The sequence below is a fragment of the Pipra filicauda genome, unplaced genomic scaffold (genome assembly GCF_003945595.2).
Source record: "Pipra filicauda isolate LSUMZ 115617 unplaced genomic scaffold, ASM394559v2 scaffold206_size1356665_pilon, whole genome shotgun sequence".
Lineage (NCBI taxonomy): Eukaryota > Metazoa > Chordata > Aves > Passeriformes > Pipridae > Pipra > Pipra filicauda.
The window spans coordinates 29,552-43,831 of NW_024104317.1; the positions used below are offsets into that span (position 1 = coordinate 29,552).

Genomic DNA, 14,280 nt, shown 5'->3' on the forward strand with positions numbered 1-14,280 from the left:
ACCTTCAGTGAATCCATGGTGACTACTCCTGATCACTTTTTTTTCATCCATGTGGACAGAGATGGCCTCCAGAATGAGGCACTCCACCACCTTTCCAGGGACTGATGTGAGGCTGACTGGCCAGTAGTTTCCCTAGGTTCTCCTTCTTGCCCTTTTTGAAGAGCAGGGCGGCATTTGCTTTCTTCCAGTCCTCAGGCACCTCTCCTGATTGCCACGAGCTTACAAAGATGATTGTGAGTGGCCTCGCTATAGTGTCCCCTAGCTCTCTCAGCACTCGTGAATGAATCCCATCAGGGCCCAGAGACTTGTGGATGTCAAGTTTGCCTAGGTGTTCTCTAATCCAATCCTCCTTGACCAAACAACTGTAGACATTTTCAGCTTAGATTCTTGGCAGACAAAAGCACTAGTATTGCATAACAAGACTGAAAAAATTCACTGCCCACATCAATCCGGCAAAAACGTTCAAAAGATTAATTAAAACAAAGCTCTAAAATCCAAGAGATCTGAAGTATATGAATGACAACATCAAAAAGAAAAATTTTAAGGAGAGTGTTCAGAATTTTAAATTAAAATGCAAGCTTCAATTTTCTCCTGGTAACACTTGGTATAATTTTTCTCCCAGTAAACAACACAGCTCTTCTGTATTTACCGCAAAAATATGGAATCAAAACACAAAACCTGTTGGATGCAGCAACCAAGAAAAGATCTAAAGCTTGTATGAAATTTAACAGATTTTTTTATACATTTTTCTAACTCCTCTGTATTATAGGATGCTGAATTTACTAAGTTTTAAAAAGGTGGTCAAATAATACAGTAAATATGAAAGCAGTTTCAAGACTGAAGCATGAGGCAGCATACAATCCATGAAACTAAGATCTTGTCTTATGCTTTCTCTTATCAGCTACAGTTCAATTCTAAACTGAGTTCTAAGAAACATAAGATAGTGTGAAAGCAAAAATATTTATGTACACTATGCATACAAAATAGACAACCAAGGGAGAAATGTTCCTCCTTATCAAAGACTTGTATTAGATGTATCCTTCTTCTAAGCATCTGTGGACAAGTTCCCCAGAAAAGATGCCTTTCATCAACTATGGGAGCTGTTATTCGTTATCATCATCTGTTTATAATCAATGAGAACAGTTGGATGCTCAGCAGTCTTGAAAATTGAACCAATTATTTAGGTCAGTAGTTTTTAACCTTTTTCTATTTGTGGACTCTTAAGCATTTTCCACTGGATGTGAGGCACTGTTAGAAATTTTGCTCATGTAGATAGCTGTCACTTTCTTTGGCACTTACAACAAACTGTCTAGAATTTATCTCTTCCCTTACATCTCCCTATGAATATATTCTCAGGCTTCAAGCTGAAAAAAACCCCAAACCACAATAGAATATATGCATTTTTGGATAAATTAAAAAAAAAAAAAAGGCTACCTGAATCCAAGTGTCTTTAAGCATCTTGATAAACTATGCAAACAAAACTTTGTCAGTTTGAATCTATGCTATTTTGATTACAATCCAGGACAAGTGCAGTTCTCCACTGGCATGAGCAGCTGCTGCTCAGGCTTAGCCCTCTGGAATCGTCCCTGTCCCTGGCTGCCATGCACTCATCTCCATTACGTGTCAGCACATGTTTCTTTTCTGTTGAATAAGCTGTGCTGTGAGACCAAGAGTATTCAGGTAGGGATGAGCACCTTTAACTAAGAACTGCTACCAAAAATACTTAAGTAACACTGTACACCAGAAGCATTTTTGGTGCTACAGTCTCCAAGAAAAATGTGAACATAATTTTGAACAGAGAGGGAGGGAGAAAATCAGAGAAAAGCAAGGGATGACCCTAATTCAGTCATAATAGCACAAATTAAAATGTCCCGGTTCCATCCCGTATTTGACTTTACATTCCCAAACATGCATTATAATCAAGCAGGATGGCTTGGGGCTGCCTTGTGAAGGAGCTCTGACTGAGGTCCAGCCACAGGTAGCTTCTGAAGTCCCACCTGAAGGTACCCTCCACTGTGTCTGGTGACGGGTAGCAGGAGAAACTGCTTCTGGCACTGATGCCTTTTGTGAAAATGGCTCTGATAACACATTTTGCTGTGTCAAAGGAGAGTCACTACAGCAAATCCAACCAAATCCAAGGATCACACACTGAAAAGAGATTTGTTGGTAAGACCTTAAAATATTTCTAATGTCATTTTGGTGTTTATTGTAATTATAGTTACTGGGATACACAGCAATTACATATATTTGATTGTATCTCCATTAGATTATGGTAATGCAGATATGCTTGTACAGCCAGTGTGAACACAGAAAAGTCTCATTAAACAGAGAAGGTTCTTAAGGTTCCAAAGCAGCTCAACCTCTGGTCTCAGATTAGGCAATGAAGCAGCATACCTAGGTCAGCTCTGTGGAGGCTTTGGGAATGCCTAACACAAACCCTCTGGGAAATGCTCTGAACCAACGACTGCCAAAAAACTTTAAAAAAGTAACTGCTGAAAAGATGCCTAAAAAAAAGAAAGGGTTGGAATGAGCCAAGACCCTTCCTGGTTTTAATGAAAAAACCTTTAGGCCTGACTACTGTATTTAAATTAAATCTATTTGCTTTTTGCACAGTTCGAATAGATGCTTTTTAATTATTGCTAATTGTTTAAGATATTGTTGTATCCCCCTGAAGATTTAAACTGAATAAATTTAATTCCTTTAAAATATCATTCAGCTACAGGCAATACAGTAAGAAGCCCCATAGGTATGGCAGTAAAAATAACCATAAAGGCATAAGCATTTAAATGAGGAGAGCATGGAATACTTCCCACTAGACTGAAAAAAAAAAAAAAAAGAGCGAGTAAAGAGACAGAAAAGAAAAGAAAGAAAAGGGGGGGGGGAAAAGCTATGTGTTTTGGAGACACAAGAACCAAACCATGAAACACACAGTTGAAACATTTAGGATGACTATGAAAAAGGTCTATGTTCACTTGTTAAGGAATGCGCTAAGGCAGACTAAAGCATATGAATGGCCCTTTCACAGGTCACAGATTCTATTCAGTTCTTGGACATTGTTATTATCCGACAGAAATAGATGGGCCTAATTAATATTCTGGACATACCTGAGAGAACATTCTTAAGGAAATCATCCTCTGGTGGTTTAGGTTTGTTGTGTTTTGGGGGTTTTGTTTTTTGTTGCGTTTTCTTGGGTGCTATGTGCTTTTCGTTTTTGTTTTTAACAAACAGCAAATGCTACAAATAGCATCTGCTTAAAAGAAACTATGAGTACAATTTTGGTGTTAAAAGTTTAATAAAGAGTCTACTTCTGAATATATTTGTTCATGCAAAGACTTGGATTTTTTTTTTTTTATTTTAGTAAACGATTTTACCATGTAGATTAAAGCTGAACTGCACAGTCATTTTGCAAGCAATTATGTTCTTGGCACTTTTCTGAACATAATATAACAATTACCACAGCAAATGCATTTTATCAGAGCACTCCAAGCATGCAGCAGGTTAATATCAGTGTTCAGCAACTTCAGATAATATTTCTAAGATGCTAATGTTTAGCCAGTTTCAAATGAGCAAACAGCTTCTGATATGAACTGAGTTCTGGTCTTTTAAGATAATGTGGTTATATGGGCCCCAATCTTATATGTAGTGGGACTACTGTCCCCCTTACAGAATCCTGTTAAAGTTGATGGGAGTCTGTGCAAGCAAATCCAAATGCAAGGCCAGCAGTGCAGCAAGAAAGACAGACTGATTAGAAAGTTAACACGTTGCATAGCTCAGGGTGAGCACCTCGGTGCTCGCTCTGCCTGATGTGGGGTGAGCCATCCCCTCATACAACTTGTCCATTTACCTTCTAACCTTTGCAAGCATCAGCTATTCACCGAGTGTCTCTTACTGATACCAACCACCGCCCTAAAATGATTTTGTTATTAGTCTAATCTACACTGAATTTTAAAGATACGTGGTTTGGTTTCAGTTATTTGACTTCTGCTGAAAAATCCCAAAAACCATAACCTCATTTTTTGAGTCTTGTTTTGCCTCACTGCTGACTCTTGTGGGAGTTTTGCTGTTGATTTCACAGAGATCAGAAGTAGGCCCAAAAAATGTACAATATTCCAAAGTCATCCAAGCTATATCACTGCATTTTGAATTCAGGACACTGCTTCAATACAGTAACTTGTTGTTCTCATCTTAAATGTCTGGATGGCATACAAATATAGATAAAAGTAGATGACTAATTATCACATCTATTCTCAAGGCATGCATGGAGGGAAGGCAATAAAGAGGAGGGGAAGTTTGTGGGTTACTCCCACACATAAATCCTCTATGTGTCAATGGGTGAATAGACACTACTTTAGTCTATTGTGCAAGGCTGTTTTATAACAACAATAAGCTGAAACAGAGAAGAAACTATATTAGAAAGGCAAATATCAAAATACATCACTAGTAAAATGCCTGCAGGTAATCAAGTAATTCAGTTCTGTAGTACACCCAGAAACAGGAGTCAAGTGTTTTGTACTCAAACCATAGTATGGCATATGTGGAAAAAAAAAATCCCATTGAAATAAATAGACCTATTCATTTCAGAGACAGTGAAAAAGAGACGAACTTTCTTTGTCTTGCCACTTTAGGGCCCCTTGATAGCATTTTCCTTTTTTATTGTCTTTTAGATATAGATGCCCCTCTGCTTAAGTATCACCACAGCTACCAGTAACAAATACCTAAATATATAACAGATGCATAAGTGCATCTTGGGATAAATACATTATGGACAATTAACTGTCATCATACCCCTCAATTACATTTTCACCCGCTCCTGTAGTGTACACCTGTGGCTTGTTAGTAATGCAATAAGTGTTGTAAAGCAACTCTAAGGTTCAAAGGTAGCGCTGCAAAAATCTGTTTTCCTCTCTTTTCTTAAATGTGCATTACATAAATGTGAAAACAGAGAAACAAACACAAGAAAAAAGAACACTACCTTTTCTTTTGCTGACTGACACTGTTGATCAAGTGAAAATTTTTCACTTTCCTCTTACATCATACAAGAAAGACCATCTGCATGAAATATTGGACGCGATTCTGAATTCACTAATGCAGAAATTAACCCAGAAGCAGCAATCAAAACTCACTTTAGCACAGTTTGTAAAATTATTTTAAATGTCACATAACTCATCTATGAGGGGATAATATAATGACCACAAACATTATTTGAGAAAATTTTGTAATGCACATAATTTTTAATAAAAAGTCAAAGAGCTTGTTAAATTAAATTAATTAAATTAAAACTGATACACTTCTAGGCTACAGTCTAATTAAGTATGCAACTTTGCAAAATGGATATTTTTATAAGTTAAAGTAGCTATTGGACATCCTTACTATAACCACACTTAAATCCATAATAGTTCCTGCAAGGATTATTTGTTATTAAATATGCGAGCAGCATAATTCAGTAAACTCTGTACATGACATTGATGGAGTGCCTGTAAAGAAAAATATTAAACAAAAATATACTGTACAAATGGTCTTATAATTGTAGCTAGAGGCAAATCCAGAACAGAAATACCTCTCTCAGTTAATATCCCAATGGCATTAACACATCTGTGTGGCTGCTCTGTTTGTTTATGTATTAATCTTATATGGTCAACATTAAGATTTTTTTATTCCTATCCTGCACTTTTCCAACCTTATTTACTACCTCCCTCTGTCAATACCTCTGGAGTACTGCACTACTTGTTCAGGGAGAGAACATAGGAAACCAGAGACTTTCCTGTGCTTCAGCAGGAACAATGGGGTGATCTTTGAAAAGGTGACGTTGACTGCTCCCCGACCTCCGTGCACTGCTTGGCCAACATACAAGGAATCGCCCCAAAATCTCATGTGCTGGAGTCCAGATGACCCACTTCACCATCAGGCTGCCTGAAGCACCCTGGCAGGGACAGGCTGGAATACCTGTCCCCGTGCTACAGACTCCACCTCACACCCACTGCTGCACCCCTTCTGGATGATACATCCAGCAAGTCCCAGCCATGGTCCATGGAGCAAAACTACTCCCACAGAATTACTTATCAGGGAAGGAAATGTTATAATTCTTTTTGGTTCAAGACTTTCAGTGTAGACAGGACATAACTGGTCATACCTCTGGTGCTGACCAAAGACAAACCAGGCTATTAGGACTTTCCAGCTACATTGTCACTGCTTTTTGTCTGACCTCAGTACTGATAGGGTGAATGAGCTGAGTAAAGCTAATCTTATCCCTTGTTGATTCAGGGGCAGGGAGATGTTCACATACTCACCAACAAATTTCAGCGGAGGTTCTTAATCGTATTTTTCCTTTTGGCAAAAAAAAGTCTTTTTTTCAAGTCTTCACGTAGCTTTTCCCAGATCATTTATATATGTAAAAGTCAATAACTTTATCTGTATAATGAACAGTGGTATCAGCTGACATTTCTATAGATTTTAGCAGCTCTCTTTAATTGTGTTGGTTTTTTCTTTGCCTGTCTTTTAAAGTTCTGTGAAGGTGAGTCGAAGGATACGACACCGTGGTATTCACAGATAACATTCAAGAGCTGCATTTTGTTCTATGTCCCGAGTGACTTACCTGAGAGACACTGAGAGGCTGGAAGTTGGGCTGCAGAATTAATGAAGAATATTACAGGTGTTTATTTATAGGTGAGAATCAAATATGCCTGGGTTGACCAACAGTGACTCGGGGATTGTCAAAAGCAACATTTCAATGTGTTCAAGCAGCCCTGTGAAGAACTGGGTTAGCTGACTAAATGATAACAGTGACTGGCCAGTCAGCATAAGCTGTGATGAGTTATATCATCTTACTTTACTAAATCCATAGTCTCAAAAGAGTTTAATCACAGTTGGATGACATAAAGCCAAATACAAATTGCCTTGCTTAGCAAAGACTGTCAGCTAACTTGCTTTTTTGATACCACATATGAACTAAATATCATAAAGTGAACCATAGAAAGAACAAGAGAAGATACATAAACACAAATATTTGGAAAGTGTTAGGATCAACTATGGGGAAATACTTAACAGAAACAGGAGAAGAAATAACTGTTAAATTGAGAAAATCCTTTCTGATACATGCTGTATGCAAATCCTCTGATATTTGGATGCTTTGCTGCATTTCTGAAAAACCTAGAGAGCACCAAGCAGCAGAAAAATGCGTTACAAAGAATAACGCTGCATGATCCAGGAACCAGACTGGATGACCTAACTGGACACTCATTTCTAGCAATTTTTTTCCTTGCAAGTACTACTACTTTTTCTAAAAAGCTGGTACCACTAAAAACAATAACAAAACCCCTATGTCTTTCCTGTCTCTGGCCTTTTTTTTTTAAATTATTTTATTAGGAATTTTATCGAAAAGCATCTTTAGGATTTTAACTTATTTAATGATGATAGGAAGCACCCTAATGTCTATTGTATAAGCATTTTTGTTGACTAGCCTGGGCAAAATTAGTATCAGTAGCATTTACATTGTTCTATAAATGGCCTGAGCAAAATCTCATAACAAATCCACAGTGTAGTCGGAACTCATCTGTTCTTTGCACTTCCTACTTTGCAGATGAGACAGTCTCAAAAGACAGGGTAGGCTGAAGACTGGTTGGACAACTCTATAAGTGAAGTCTCAAGACTCTTGTCATTCTAGCTGTCTAAATTACTTAAACAGGACTCAGAGGAATTTAAAGGGGAGAAACGACATGACAAACAATTATATTCTAACACACTATTTATAACAATGCCCTTTCAGATTATTGTTCCACTCAGACTGACACATTACTGTAATCCCAGGGATGAATCAAGGGACTTAGAGTTAGATCGTGCACAGCTTGTAGGCATAAAAAAAATACGAATAAAGAACTGACATTCAGGAAATATAGAGCGACTCAAGGATAAATTCTGCTGGGATGAGCTTAATTTATCAATGTCAATAACAACGGTGAACACATCGCAAGAATACATGCATATTAATTGAAAATAACTCAGATTAAATCACTGCAGTTTGACATTTTGAGATAGGCACTTTATCTTTTCAAGAAAGAGAGCACTATAAAATCTTTAATCTGAAAACACATCTTAATTGCGTGTTATCACCTCCTAATTGCTTCTATATTATATTAAACATTTTGCTAATTACTAGCCTGATCATGGTGTAAATAGCTTGAGGCTAGAGCTCATAACCAGCTGAAGACAACTGGGCACAATGAGGGCCACAAAGAAGTTTATCACTTCGGTGTATTATCGCGGACTTCCATCATTATCAGTGTCTATCACTCTTTATCTCTGCTTCCCTTGTGAGATAAAGAAGAGAGACAATAATGTAGATCAGAGGTTGGGTTGCATTTCAGTTAATCCATCTATTTCTAGCTCTAGATTTCTAATATTCCCTGGGGACAAAAGTTGTCTGCCTACTGCTGTCACTAATCTACTGCTCGAAGACTGAGGCCAGAATGCTATTTGCTCTACCACAAGACTGGGTAATGGAGGCGCTCCCGGACAGCTGGAAGTGCGTGCTGCATCCGAAACCAAAGGACATGGATGAAATACGTTGCTGTGAGCAATCTACCCACTTAGCTTCAGACCCCAAGTAATACACAGATGATACAAAGGGAGTATCTGAGGCAGCAGCTTGTGAATTAATAAGAAAATTATTTACGTACAGGCAATAAAAATGCTCCTACGAAACTGTCAGGTGATCCAGCAATGCAGGCAGTCACTCAGGCAGCAACTAATAATTTAGGTACAGCAATTGTTTAAACAATTACCGTTATCTGAAATGAGTCAACCAAAACATAATTGTTGCAGGTTTCTTGAAAGAAAAACAATTTTATCCAACATCACATTCAGGAATTAACTGACTTTTTGGGTTCCAAACTGCAAGGTAAAACACAGCTTTGTAAAAAATGACTTGCATTTCCCAGAGGAACAAACCTTAAGTAGGAATAAATCAGCACACAAGTAAACAGCTTTTCTCACCGTCTCCTTGGCAGAATATAAGTTTAGTCAATGCTAAGAGGATGTGCCGATGTGTGGTCTATGCATTTTGCTCTCTGTGTTTAAAATTAGATTTTGACTACAGCTACTTTGTCAGGGCTTGCTGTAAGACGCCAGAGGCCCAAGTTCATATCTGTTAATAAAAGCTTACTTTTTTTGTCTGTCTTTGCACTGTGGCAACAGCAAAGAATTTATACCTGGAGCTTCATTTGCTAGATGGAAAAACCTCACAACTTTTACTAAGTAGAAAGTTTATAAGTCAGGCAGGAAGAAACAGACTGCAAATGAGGGAATATGAAATATGGATGAATTTAGGCCTGAGTCACGAGATGCACAAACAGAGCATTCTCAGCTTCAAACCTTTTGTATTGGAAGACCATGTTTCGTGAAATTGTACATAAGTAATTAATCAGAAAGTAATGCTCAAATCTGAAGAAACATTCTATCTTCCCCACAGAGAGAGATGCCTAATTGATGGGATAAGTGACACTTTCTCCAGTGAGATAAGAAGTACTGTCCCTGATTAGCTCATTGCCTTCCAGATTCCCTCTCACACCTCCTGGACACAGCTGTGGGTTGGGTTTTTTTTCTACTCCAAGTATATCACTCACTGTTTACCTAAACTCCTGATTTTCAGGAACAACATAAAATAAGTTGGAGAAGTAGACGGTGTCCCTGTCCATGGCAGAGGGTTTGGAACTAGATGATCTCTAAGATATTTTCTAACCCAGACTATTTTATGATTATATGAAACAAGAAGTGCTAACACCATCCCTTTGCACTACCTGTGTACCATTGGACTTGCTGCCACAGGTGCTGCCAACCTCCCAGGGTCTGCCTCTCTCCTCCCCTGTGCCTGCTGCACCCCCTTGGCCATCCCATCTCTGTAACACTCTCCCATGGCAGCTTGATCGATCACTTCGGTGACATGAGCTTCAGCATGACGTTGACAGGAATCCAGGGCTCTCAAAGGCTTTGTGTCAAAGCTTAAGCAACTGGGTTTCTTGTTAAAAAAAAAAAAAAAAAAAAGAGGAATGAAATAAAGCACAGCTATCCTGAAGCAAGCAATGATGCACAGCTGTTTTATTGCCTGGTACAGGTAAGATATTTTCAGGGAATATATTCTGCCTTTTAAAGAGCCCGGGGCAGAAGGCCCTGGATTTGTTTCAGCTGCCAGAATCCTCTTACTCTTTCAGTTTCCTATTATCTTTATTTCCTTCTTTCTTTGTTTCTATGCTGTGTCCGTTTAAAGTGTCTCAGACTCTTTCTTCAGCTCCTAAGCAGTTTTTATAGGTCCCTGTGTTCTCCACAAGAATTCCTTAAATTGTCACTTCCTCTTATGGCTATGGGAAAGCCATGCTGTATTCTTGTCTTTCTTTGTATCCGAAGTGAGGAGAGGGAGATATTTCCCAGAACAATAAATATTCTGCCATAACAGGTTGGTGCAAGGCTGGGCCCCCTGTGTGGTGGTAGGCAATTTCAAGAATACCTTGTACTTACACGAAAGGGTGCACACAACTTAAAGGAAAGGCTGTACCACAAAATACACAACTTCCAAGGGCTCATTTCTGCAGTTGTATTTTAAGCTCATGCTACAGATGAGTTTTATGATATTTGCTTGTTTGTGTTTTCTCCTCTGTGTTAACGTATATTAGCTCCACAGCCACTAATTCTTGATATAAATGATGCTAAGCAGTAAACTATGGTCCATTAACTTGATTTTTAAAAGTATCTAAAATTTACGCAGTGATTTAAATAATAATATAAATTATATTAAGTACATGCAGCAGCAGAGGGTACGGCCTCCTAAACAGAATGAATTTCTCCTTGGAGAGCACTGATTAGTTCATTTTTCCTAATGAATCTTTCGTTGTAGTCAGAAGTTCCTTTTTTTCCCCCTCACTGTCTCACTTATGAAGCATGCATATGTATATATGTATGTTCCATTTATATATTTGATAGCTAGATTAAGTAATACCCTACTTCACCTCCAGAAAGGGCACAGCACTTCTCAAGGAGGCAGCTGCATTTCTTAGGAGGGGGAAACTGAGGCCAAGGCACTCCACCCATGGATCCTCAACCTGCTCAATCTATGGGCCAGCCACTTCCAAGCATATAATTCATGGCTAAAAAACACTCTGCAGAAAAGTGGATGGATACTGCTGCTTCTCTCAGTGCAATTTATTGTTGAGGCCAATTAGAAAGTGTTACCCCTTAAGACTGATGCAGCCCTGTCAAAAAAGTGCAGCAGATGGTTTTGCACTGCCTTCTCCAGCATCTAGTGATGCCCTCCTGCTTCAGCTCTCCCCTCACTCTGCGTATTCACACCATTCTCCCCCAGGGCAGGGTGAAGGAGAGAGAAGTTCCCCGTTCCCTCATAAGTGCTTTACGTGCTCCTAGAAGACAGGCTGCCATCTGGCCTAATGAGCTTTGGAACAAACTGCCTTTAAGACAACTTTCCTTTACCTGCAGTGACGCTCCTTTGGTGGTTGTTTACCAGCACCCCGGTCAATTAGGCTGTAGTTTAAGATGCATCACAGTTGTTGGTTTTTTTTCCCTAGAAATATCAATGTAGGTAGTGTTTTCCAATAAGTGGACATTAATTCATGCTGAATTACAGTGGGATTCCCAAGAAACTATGTATGAGTACTGAAAGAAATCATTATGATTAATGATATAATTTATATGTGCATGTTGATGAAAGAATCATAATCTAGAGTAAATTAGTAGAGATTTATGTACTAATAATTTTGTTGTGCTCTAAGGTCCAGATGAAAACCAACTAAGTGATGTTGTATTGACAGCCAGTTCATATTAGCATATCTTAAAGGGATAGTATAATAGTATCAAATAAACAATTTCTAATGCATATTAACTCCATTTAACTTTTTTCCCCCCTCCCATAATCTATATTTATGGCATTGATAGGAGTAAGGTTTCATCCCTTTCATCTTCACATACATGCCAAAGAGTCAATGTGAATGAGATGACTGAAAATATTTAAACATAAAATAACTGACTTTTAAAAGAGAAGAGTAAATTAACTGACCTGATCCATCCATGTACTTCTGAGTGCGTGAAGGCCATGTGGCTGCATGCAGGGAAGAGGAATTTCATGCCTTTCAGGACAGCTGGTGCAGCTCTCCCCAAATCCCACGGTGTCCCAGGTCAGTGCCCAGGACAGCCGTGGCAGCACCCTACACACTCCCGGCCACCCACAGCGCTGCAGACAGCGGCACCTCGCCAGCCATCACAAATGCACAGCACAGTCTTCAATATCTTAAATGCAGCCTTTATTGCTTACTGCAGATAATGCAGCCCTGCATCGGGAGAACTGAGGCCAAGAAGTGAATTCGTGCTTAGTTTTCCATACAGGAAAACACCAGCAGAAGCATCTTTCTTACAGGCAATATTTTTTCAAGTGCTTATTGCGTAAGCTGGAGCGCAACTGAAGCTGAGGGTAGTATGGGCCTCTTCAAAACTGTGTGGCAGAGGCCATGTACCAGTGTCGCACAGTCACCTTGTGGGGTTTGAAACGCCAGCTCGTGGTAAACACATAAAGTACAGTGCGTTACTTAATATTCTAAAGAGATGGCTGTGAATTGTTTTACATTAATTACTAAAGCAAATGTTTATAAAATGTATCTCTGTATAATAACTAACTGATCTTACCTCTGAAATTCTTATCAAAATAGAAAGTGGAATGTAAGTGAAATTACCTATTCCAATTTATTTTTAAAAACAAGGATAAATTGCTGACCTAGCAAAATCTGCAATATTTTTTTCCTAGGGTGCTTTTAGTACTTAATCATACTTTTCAAATTTTTTTTTTTAAAGAAGTGGTACAATCTCGTCAAAGTAGTCTTATCTTTCTGTAATAAGATACATTATCAATCTATATCAACTCAGACGGAACTCCTCCCCAAGGAATTTAGAGCCTAAACTGTTTGTAGTTTTCAAGAAGAAAACATCCCCTGAGCTATGTGTCCAAGACTGTAGTGATGTGATCCAACAGCAGGACTACTACTGTACATTAGTAATTTAAACAAGATCCAGAATTTTTCCTCCCGTATCCTCCCTTCTAAGTTACGTATTTTAACTTTTTGCTGCTGGGGACATAGTTTTGTAGCACAAAACTGAATACTAGAGGCAACATTTAAATTTTATACGAGCTTGGATATATCTGTTCATAACAAAGCCTGCTGGAGGAATTAACTCTCTTCTACAGGGAACCCAATGTGAATTTACAAAGGAGAAATTACTAATAACAACATTTCTAATGAAAACCAGTCTGTGTCTAGCTATTTTACCTAGCTATTACTTATGGAACCTGTAGCCACAACTAGACATTATGCAGAATACCTAACTAATTTTCAAAATCCTCACTTAAACCTTAATTCAAGGGAAAGACCTCTTGATCTTACAAAAGGCATTATTGCCGGAGATTAAACTGCTTGATGCTATGTATTGTTCTAGCTGTAGTCAAGAGGGAATATTAATTGAGATGTTCCATGGATTACAGTGTGTATTCCACAGTGGTTCACATGTTTCCTGGTGGTCTTTCCAACAGGAATAGCATAAATGAGGGGAATAAGACGGATCATTTTGAACCTTAGTTGTTAAGCCATTGTTCTGTTGTGCACAAAAGGTAATGCTTGGTTGATTTGCTTTATTTCTGAGCTGTTCTGATTTTTTCCCTGTGCACCTAATCTCTGCCACTTCCTCTGTGAGTCATCAGCAGCTGGACCCAGTGAAACCACAGGAACTAGCTCCTGGTAAAGAGCTCTAATGGTGCTATTACTCAAGTTCAATTCTCTTTAAGCCTAGTAAAGAAGCATCATGAGTCATATGGTACAGACAAGAGTTCTTTTGCATTTGCTTCTTTAGGAAAATCGAAACCCATGCCTTGCTTTTTCAGAGTGATTACAATGGTTGTCTTATACCTATCTCACTCTGCCTGTCCTTTGCAGCAATGAAGTGTCATTTTCCTTTCAATTCTTCATTATTTTTTTCTTGTACTGTTGCAGTTGCACCGCCTATAATTTAAAGACAGTTCTTAAAAATGAAACAAAACAAAAATTCACCATCATTTAGCTCTCTCCTTTCTGGTCATTTTCATTGCACAGAAGTGCAATGTGACTCACACCTCCGATTCAGCTGATTTGATTAGTTGTTGCTGCCATACACCTGCTGCTGTCACCACAGTAGTCTGTATTTGTGGCATACATTCCTGCTGTCTGACAGAACAGGTGGATATTGTATAGTAGATTGAAA

The 14,280-nt window shown here is 38.6% G+C and overlaps 1 long non-coding RNA gene across 3 annotated transcripts in view; it reads left to right on the forward strand.

Moving 5' to 3' along the window:
* LOC113996815 overlaps positions 1 to 14,280 on the forward strand; it is a 59,586-nt gene that overhangs the window by 15,895 nt on the left and 29,411 nt on the right. The window lies entirely within an intron of this gene.